We start from the raw sequence: 9,065 nt of genomic DNA, 5'->3' as shown, positions 1-9,065 counted from the left end.
TCTCTGTTGATAGTTGATCTTCGTGATGGCCTGGAACATTTTCTGGATGTTCTTCTTCCACCTGTAAATTGTGGACACGATTCGGCGGGCGGGAGTTCGAGTATCCTATCGGAAAATTTCGGTCTCTACTGTAGCATTGGGATTCGTTCTATCCCGGTCTTTTGCAGATTTTAAAAAACATCTGAAGTCTTTGTTGTAAAGGCAGGGAATGATTTGGAGGGTTGTTAATACTTGGGTGCTTTGAGGCGAATGATGCATGTTGGAATGCTGTCCTAGATTGAGCAAAGGCCGGTTTTGTCAGGGGTTTTTTACCGGGTGGTCTAACATTGGAGTATCTATTGTGATGCTTTTCCCTATACCAAACCTCAGATTCTAAGGCTTCCTGCTGTGCTTCGTTCAAACTACTCGGTCGGAGAGGACGAACTTGTGCGCCGATTTCATCCTTCAAATTCATGATATATTTTTTAATTGCCGATTTTTCCTCTATTTGAATTGCTAAGCGTCGCGAAGTTGGATTTGATTGTTCGTTCTGGACCGCATAAATTATGTCATTATCATGCTGCCGGAACCGCATATTATAATTCTGAACGGTCTCAATCCCTGTTTGCTTGACGGATTCGAGTTTGGACCGACTTAACTCAACTGAACTGATTATACCTACATTTTGCCTTAAGGCGGAGAACAACTGATCATAATCATCTATTGAATTGAAGCGAATTGCGCGTTTTGCTTGGTCCTTAATTTTTTCGGCTATTATAATATCCAATAGTAAATCCGGCTGCGAACATCTCGATTTCGCACGCTTTACTGACTTGGTAAAGTCCTCGACAACCACATCATCACGTCCTCGCAATTCTTCGACGGTTCTGATGATGACCTTCGCGCCAATAGACGTTGTCACAGGAATGGACGTTGTCTGTAACCGATTAGCTTGAGAAGACGTGAAATTTCTTCGCGGAGTCGGGGATGTAGAGCTACTTCTAGTCTCTCAGCCTTGAAAATTATATATTCGCACGCTTTCCTGGGGATGCTGGGTTACTACTAGTACGTTTTGCCCGTAATTTTCAGCCTGATCCGTTCTGTTATTTCCTTGCGGAGGAATAGACGAATTTTCTGGTTCTGGTAAATCACGATTTTCGCATGAGATATATTTGTCTCCTTTTCCCGAACTCTCATCTTCCGTTAAGAGCATATTTCCCTGCTTCGCGAGATATTCAATTTCTCTTGTGATAAATCTTCTTTAGACATTTCTCGAGCCATTAGTAAAGGATTAGTATCGGGATTTAGGTTACCTAAAGATTCTTCACTTGTCTCCGATTCTACCGTCGGGTATTCTATTAAATTTTGTCTATACGCTGCGAACGCCAGTGTGAGGTAGTATTTTTATCGCACAATTTTGATAGTTCGGATCGCGACGCAATTTGCACAATGCTTATTAATTTTATAAACTAAATGTAGGCGTTTTTTGAAGTAAGAAGCCGCGTATTACTTCTTACTATTTTTGAATTATTATAATTTTTACTAAACTTACGCAACAGGAGTTTGAGTGTCGCTGGCGCAGTTGAGAATCGATGGTAGTCTACTGATGTAGGCAGGGTCAGGCGGGATGCTGCAGCTCCGTAGGCAGACAGCTGGCCGGAAAATCGGGAAATTCTTAGCCTCCCGTGGTGTCCCCTTTGAAGAGGGACGTCGCGCCTTTCTTAAGAGTCACTAGTAGCTTCACTTGATTTGCACTATTAGCGTGATCTCTTTTGGCTAAAGATTAATCGTTTACTGATAATCCTTATATGCCATGGTAGTACACTTGCGCTATCTTTGAAACCTCGTAGGTTTTCACACATATGGGAATATGCTGCCACAATTCACTTAACTGCACTTAACTTCACAAATTCTTTTTTTTATCCCCGAAGAACGTCGTATCGATCAAAGGAATCGTGACTAGGATCGCCAAAATTATGTGACGGTCTAGTGAATTACACTTCTTTTATACTTGATATAAGAATACTTTTTGTTTATTGACCGAAAGATACAGAATGACCTGTCCTTAGACAGAGCGCAAGGACTACTGAGGCCCCGAGGGCCTTGTGTAGGCGCGAAGCTATCACTGTTTCGTAACGTTACAACCATACGAGCATGCCAAACAATATGTCAAGACACTTGCGAGATGGATGATCGCTTCGTGTACTGACCACACACGAGGGTTTCGCCGTCCTGTCATTGTGATTTCATTGCGCCCTGTGACCACCTATTTCACGGTCGTGAGACGTGGCATCAGGCTGTGGTCACTCAATGCTTTATAGATCGCGGGCTCACAACGTAAATGAGAACGTGATACGGATAAGGCCAATTTTTACATGAGATGTTCGTCTGATGATGAGGAACGTAAAAATGGGTGCCTGGCAGGTGTGAGTGGATGCGTTTACCTGCGGCGACCTGTCAAAGGTGCGAATTTTTGGCAGTTAACTAACGCGACTCGGATAAGGTTGAAAATTGGCGTACATGTAGTCGCCGGACATTCAGGTGAAATTTCTTGAAATTGATTTTACAGGAAAAAGTTTCAAACAAAAGTTGGCCCACTCCCAGAGATGCATATTTTCATTGGTATATCATTTTTTGATAAAATTGATATATTTGGAGAAAACATCGATTAAAGAAATACCATAACAATAAAAAGCCCTTTTTATTGACAACAAGTGATTTTTTCGAAAATTATTAAAAGACAAAAGGTACTCTATTACAGGTATACTCCAAGATGAATAAGAAGTATTTGATCAAAATGTTAATATTTACCAAGCTATTCGCATTTTCCCTTCTTTTTCCCATTTTTTCTATCACCTGCTGTATTTTTAGCAATTTAAAAGAAGATGTGCTCAAAATTAGTACACGAATAAAGTAAGTCTTATGCAAAGAATTGGCGTCAGCGATTTTTCGTTAAAACAATGACTTATTCTACTATAAATAATCATAATCAGAGTCACGTTCTCAGCTTCTGATTATCGTAGAAAGTTGTAATAAACGTGAATATGATTATAAAAATTAATAAAAAAAATCGCTTTACTTAAAAATATCCATTATTTATTATTGCTAAAGTTTATGTTTTGTCGCCGAGATACGTTCGATCTTTATTACCGTGCCAATGACCCACGCTGGGTCTGGGAAACTTGACATTCTTCACGGTAATAAAGATCGAACGTATCTCGGCGACAAAACGTAAACTTTAACAATAATAAATAATGGATATTTTAAAGTAAAGCGATTTTGTTTTTTAATTTTTATAATCATATTCACCTTTATTACAACTTTCTACGATAATCAGAAGCTGAGAACGTGACTCTGATTATGATTATTTATAGCAGAATAAGTTATTGTTTTAACTAAAAGTGGCTGACGCCAATTCTTCGCACAACACTTACTTTATTCGTGTACTAATTTTGAGCACACCTTCTTTTAAATTGCTAAAGATACAGCAGGTGATAGAAAAAATGGGAAAAAAGAAGGAAAAATGCGAATAACTTGGTAAATATTAATATTTTGATCAAATACTTCTTATTCATCTTGGAGTATACCTGTAATAGAGTACCTTTTGTCTTTTAATAATTTTCGAAAAAATCACTTGTTGTCAATAAAAAGGGCTTTTTATTGTTATGGTATTTCTTTAATCGATGTTTTCTCCAAATATAACAAGTTGATCAAAAAATGATATACCAATGAAAATATGCATCTCTGGGAGTGGGCCAACTTTTGTTTCAAACTTTTTCCTGTCAAATCAATTTCACGAAATTTCACCTGAATGTCCGGCGACTTCGAAGCCGCCTGACAACACTTTTGCATCCAGGTAAGTGCCTGGCAATGCGCAGGTGCTATTTCTAATGTCAGTCCCTATATGTACACCAATTTTCAACCTTATCCGAGTCACGTTAGTTAACTGCCAAAAATTCGTAGCTTTGACAGGTCGCCACAGGTAAACGCATCCACTCACACCTGCCAGGCACCCATTTTTATGTTCCTCATCATCAGACGAACATATCATGTGAAAATTGGCCTTATCCGTATCACGTTCCCATTTACGTTGTGAGCCCACGGTCTATTAGAAGTGCAGACCGATAATTAACGGTGGTGCCATCAAACGAGCCCGCAGGTTTTTAAGATAAGATAATAGATGCTTGTGGTTACATCCAGATGATTTGTAGATAATGTAATTTAAAAACTTAATAAATTAAAAAAACCAATAGAAAAACAAATAAAAATACATAAATAATTACCGGAATAATTATTTATATATTTTTTCTTGTTTTTCTATTGCTTTTTTCATAAAAACATGTTCTAAGGAAAAAAGAAAGATGATGGAAGTATGTTTGAAAGCAGTTTTCATTTAAATGTTGTCATCATTTTCGACATCAATTTTCTTATCGGCAGGTTCCTTTCTCTAAATATTACTCTGTTTTTATGGTAATAATACACAAGGTACCGCTCCCTCTTTCATTGTTCAGTTGTGTACTACAACGATAATCACCAGGTCGAAAATAATGACAACAAATTAGATATCAGCTCTCAAACAGTTCTTAATGTGTTAGGTTTCACATGTGCTGACGTTCGGAAAACAACGAAGGAGTAAGAGAGATAGATCAAACTTTGGCCCCTGAGCGGGGGAAAGTACTACAGAGCCATCTAACGATCCCGCAAAACAGGATCAAAGTATATGTCTTCACGGTTGCCTATATTAATGACCACAGCCTGCGTGGCATTAAGCAAAGATATTATAAACGTAGATGCGGTACGGGGCGTCAGAGTGGGGAATTATATATATATAGGACATAACATTTTCTGCCCTATCGAGGTACTGCTCTCACCGTAATACGAAATCGAATTCTGGTTTTCTCATTCGTCGTCTAATATGACGGTAAAGCAGTAGAAAGATGTTTTGAGGTTAGAAAGCTTGACATGTATCGCTACATATAAACACGGGACTACGAAATAAATAATAATTTAATAATGAATAGCGCAATTTCTAGATGCACCAAAATTACATAATTGAAATAAATAACAGAGAAAATTATATGATATGATGGTAAGAAATAAAGTGAATTTTCAGAGTAATAATCTGAAAAAGGTAATTATGTTTATACTTAATACCCTACCGAAAGAAATCTCTGAGTTTTCTTTAGCGAAATAGCCTGGCCCATTTGAGTCTATAAACAAAGTCGATTTGAAACAAAATAATCTCGGAGATAGTTTGAGAGATTTGGATACTTTTCAAGATCCTTTTAGTGGTCTTTTTAAGAGTGGTGCGACGGTAATATAACGTTCCTTTTGTATTCGTCACGTACCGGGCGGGCAGAGTTATTTACAGTAGTTGTTCGTGGCTAATCCGCTCTCCCTTTTTAAATTTCTCTTCAAATTATTAACACTTTTTTTTAATTGATGAATTTTCTCATTATACTTATTTATAATTATAACTTATATACTAATATACAATTTTCTAGTTGAATTCAAAAATGTTATCTTTTTTGGCGTACCTCATTCCATTTACGAGAAACGTTCTATTAATTCCAATTTTAAGCATTAAAAAAAAAAATTAGATATCTGAAGTAATTGAAACCCGTAGATTCCGCATTATTATGTTTTAGGCTGTTAACTATGAAATTAAAAAAAATCTACTTCTAAATTTTAATCCGAAAGCTTAACAAAGGACCCTTGAGTGTCGGCTACCCTATTGAGATAGCCTCTCTGCTTGTTATTTATGATCGTATTCTTATTTCAATTTCGGAAAGGATATTTTAAAGCCTTCAGACCATTTAAATCAGCTTCCTGGACTTTTAAAAATATCTACCTGAGTGCCTGCGGTGAATTTCTCTGAGCTTCTTTGACCTAAAGAATTTTTAGTATATACTCAAATATTCTTTTCGGTAGGGTAAAGTCTAAATTATTATGATTCCTTTATTATGACTCTTTTATTGACTTTATTTATTCCTTTATTATTCGCATGTTTCTACTAATGACAAATATGAATTTTTAAATTATGTTTTGTACTTTGTAGTTTAATTTTCATTAATATACTTAACCGAAATTTGAGTACATTTAATAATATACACATTTTTTTGGAATTCTGAAACTTGAGACAGGTTTTTTGTACATAGTCTTTTTTTAAATAACAAAAAAGTCCTGGAAAAGCGATTTTTTAATTAAAAAAAAAGAAACGTTAAGATAAATTAGTGCTTAACAAATTTTTCGTTGATAAATATATATTTTTAAATTAAAATAATCAAATATTTATACAAAGAAAAAGCTCTTGTAGTGTTTAAAGTTTAAAAAAATTTTCTTTAAATTCAAAATTACCACAATTGAAAACATTTATATATTTCTGGATATAAAATTTTTGTTGAAACTTCTCATAGTATCATTTTTTAATTGTAAAAATATTCTCAAAAATCGAATGGTTAATTAACAAAACAAAAAAACTTCGAGATAAATTAGTTCTGATCTAAATCCTGCAAAATTTGCTTGGGAAATGTTATCAGGCTCGAAGAAAATTAAGGGAGAATTTTTTTCCCTTGAGGTGCACGTGTTATTACATTAATTTTTTTATTAAATTTTTATAAAATTATTTTGATTTTAAATTCAAACAATAATTTATTTAAACTTTAAATATTGAACGAAAATTTCTTTGGTAAAAATACTTTATTATCGTATTTTCAATAAATGAATCAGATTTATTAGGAATAATTTGTTAAATTCTACAATTGTATAGTTTAGAAATATTCCAGTTATGATATTTTATAATTATGAAATCTTATTATTCGGGAATTTTTAAATTCGGTAATATTATAAACGCTTCAGAAATAGTCTTATTCGGGAATTTAATCTTTTAATTTTATTATGCCGGAATTACACAGTTTAAAACAAATTGTTTAACCACAAGTTCTTATTTATCTTATCTCATCAAATACAAAAACTTAAACATTAAAGATTCATTGTATGTAACACTGGAGAACGTTCAATACTTCGGAGTCAATTTTCAAAATTTTCAAAGTTAATATATGATTCCAATTAGAAATTTCTCAGTTTTATCATAAAACAAACAATAAATATATGTTGCTTAATTTTGAACAATAATTGCAAAAAAAATTTTAAGTCTTTAATTCAACAACTTGAATTTTAACGTTAAAATTTATGTTTTCAAACTGCTGGCTTATGGTTTAAATTTTAACGATTTTTGCTACAAGTTATAGTTTATGTCGAAAATAATAAAATATTAGATTCGATATTAATAAAACGCGAAAAAGTCCAATGTTAAGTTAAAAGTGTAAAAATCCCGTTTGCTATGCTTATTGCAAGACAGCGAGTCATTTTCGGCATTTAGGTTGAGGTATACAATTATTTTCGGTTGAAACAAGGTGGCCGTTTCAATCGCAGAAAAAAATTCCGGTTTTTTTTTGGTTCGCAAATATTTTTCACGGTCAATGAAATTAAAAAATTCGAACTCTAAAACTACAAATTTCTCCATTCGAAGTAATAAAAACTAAGCTGCAAATCGTGTTAAGCGATTCAAAGTCAGAAGTATTAAAAATTAAATGATCACATTTTTGTTACAAATGATAACACTTCTTAAATTAAAAGTTAAATTATTGTAATTTAAAATCATTTATAAATCCTGAAAAATCTTGTACTTAATCTTACACAATATCAATATTTCCTTAAAATTTTTCAGATTCGTTTTAGATAATTTTTTAAACCTTTTATATTTTCAACTTACTCGAGTTTTTTCTAGGAATAATACACTGAAAAAAAGGATTACTGGTACCAAGTGAATTTTACTTGGCTGAATTAAGTGAAAGTCCTGTTTATTTTCAAAGAAACATTTATTAGAGGCAAATGAATACGACCTGTTGGTCGAAGCGAAATAGTTCTTTGAATCAAAGAAATATTAATTTAAAACAAAAAATATACATTTGATACCAAATGAATGATTCATTGTTCGAAATCAATGTCGCATGAATTGGAATGAATATTTCTTTGAAATGGGGAAATATGATTTGAAGGAAAGAAATATATTTTGAAGTCAAAAAAATATTTTATATGCTCAAAAAACTATTTCCCCATAGCAAATTTCTGAATATTTGAAGCACAAAAATGACAAATGACGCCAAATTGTTAAGTTTATGACTTAAAAAAATGATTACTTCGTTGAAATAAATGTTTATTTGTTATGAATAATTTAATTCTAGTAATCAAATGAAATATTTTCTTCCACTGAAGAAATGAGAATTTATGTAAACTCAATACCTTTTTCATCTGAATAAATGCTCCATTGCTATAAATTCATGAACCCTTTGTGACAAAAAAATATATACTGTAATTCAATTAATATTATTTTGAATTAAATTATTATTTCTTTGATTTAAATAAACATGAATTCTTGATTCAACTATGGAAAAATGATTGATTCAAACTTGTCCCGAATCAGTTCAAAGAATCGACTTCTTTGAGTCAAATATATATTTCTTGAAAAGACAAATCACATTTCAACAAATCTAGACCTTTTAAATTTAGGAAACCATTTTCTTAAATGTAAGAAATATGTATTTGAATCAAGAAAATATAGCCAAAGAATTCATTTTTTTAGATCAACAAAAGATATATGCCTGGTTTAAATAAAAATAACGTTAAAAGGTTAGTTTTGAATATTTGATTTCTAGTTAGGAATCTTAATTGAACATTGAAATATTTCTAAATATTAAGCAATTGTTCTTTTTCTTTAGACATTTTCAAATTTGAGACTAAAACAATATTTTAAATTCTAATAAAAGTTGCGGATAGAGGGACCCTGTACCAAGGGTTTCTGCTGAATATGGTTACAAAAATAAATAGGCAGTCGCTGAAAATTGTCCAGGGGTGGTCCCGAAGGAATTAACCCCCAAGCGGAGGTGTGAAAACCGTGCTGAAACCTGAATGGCACCTAGGTCAGGTGTCTAGAACGGTGACTCTGGGATACCGGGCGACCTCTCAGAGTACGCAGCCTTATCCTTGCATACGGGGCTCTACAAGGATGGACGAACCCCTTTCCC

At 33.2% G+C, this 9,065-nt stretch overlaps 1 protein-coding gene and 1 long non-coding RNA gene across 2 annotated transcripts in view; both read right to left on the bottom strand.

Moving 5' to 3' along the window:
* Nucleotides 1-8,437, bottom strand: part of LOC117175957 — an 18,495-nt gene extending 10,058 nt beyond the window's left edge. Inside the window, exons 1-2 of the long non-coding RNA XR_004467555.1 lie at nt 8,427-8,437; nt 844-846 (exon numbers count right to left, since the gene is read on the bottom strand). This is a non-coding gene — a long non-coding RNA (uncharacterized LOC117175957). The remainder of the gene's footprint in view (nt 1-843; nt 847-8,426) is intronic.
* Nucleotides 1-9,065, bottom strand: part of LOC117175956 (puromycin-sensitive aminopeptidase-like) — a 44,565-nt gene that overhangs the window by 23,687 nt on the left and 11,813 nt on the right. The window lies entirely within an intron of this gene.

The sequence above is a fragment of the Belonocnema kinseyi genome, chromosome 7, assembly GCF_010883055.1.
Source record: "Belonocnema kinseyi isolate 2016_QV_RU_SX_M_011 chromosome 7, B_treatae_v1, whole genome shotgun sequence".
Taxonomy (NCBI): domain Eukaryota; kingdom Metazoa; phylum Arthropoda; class Insecta; order Hymenoptera; family Cynipidae; genus Belonocnema; species Belonocnema kinseyi.
The sequence above is the reverse complement of the archived record's forward strand: the minus strand, read 5'-3'. Positions and strand labels throughout refer to the sequence as shown.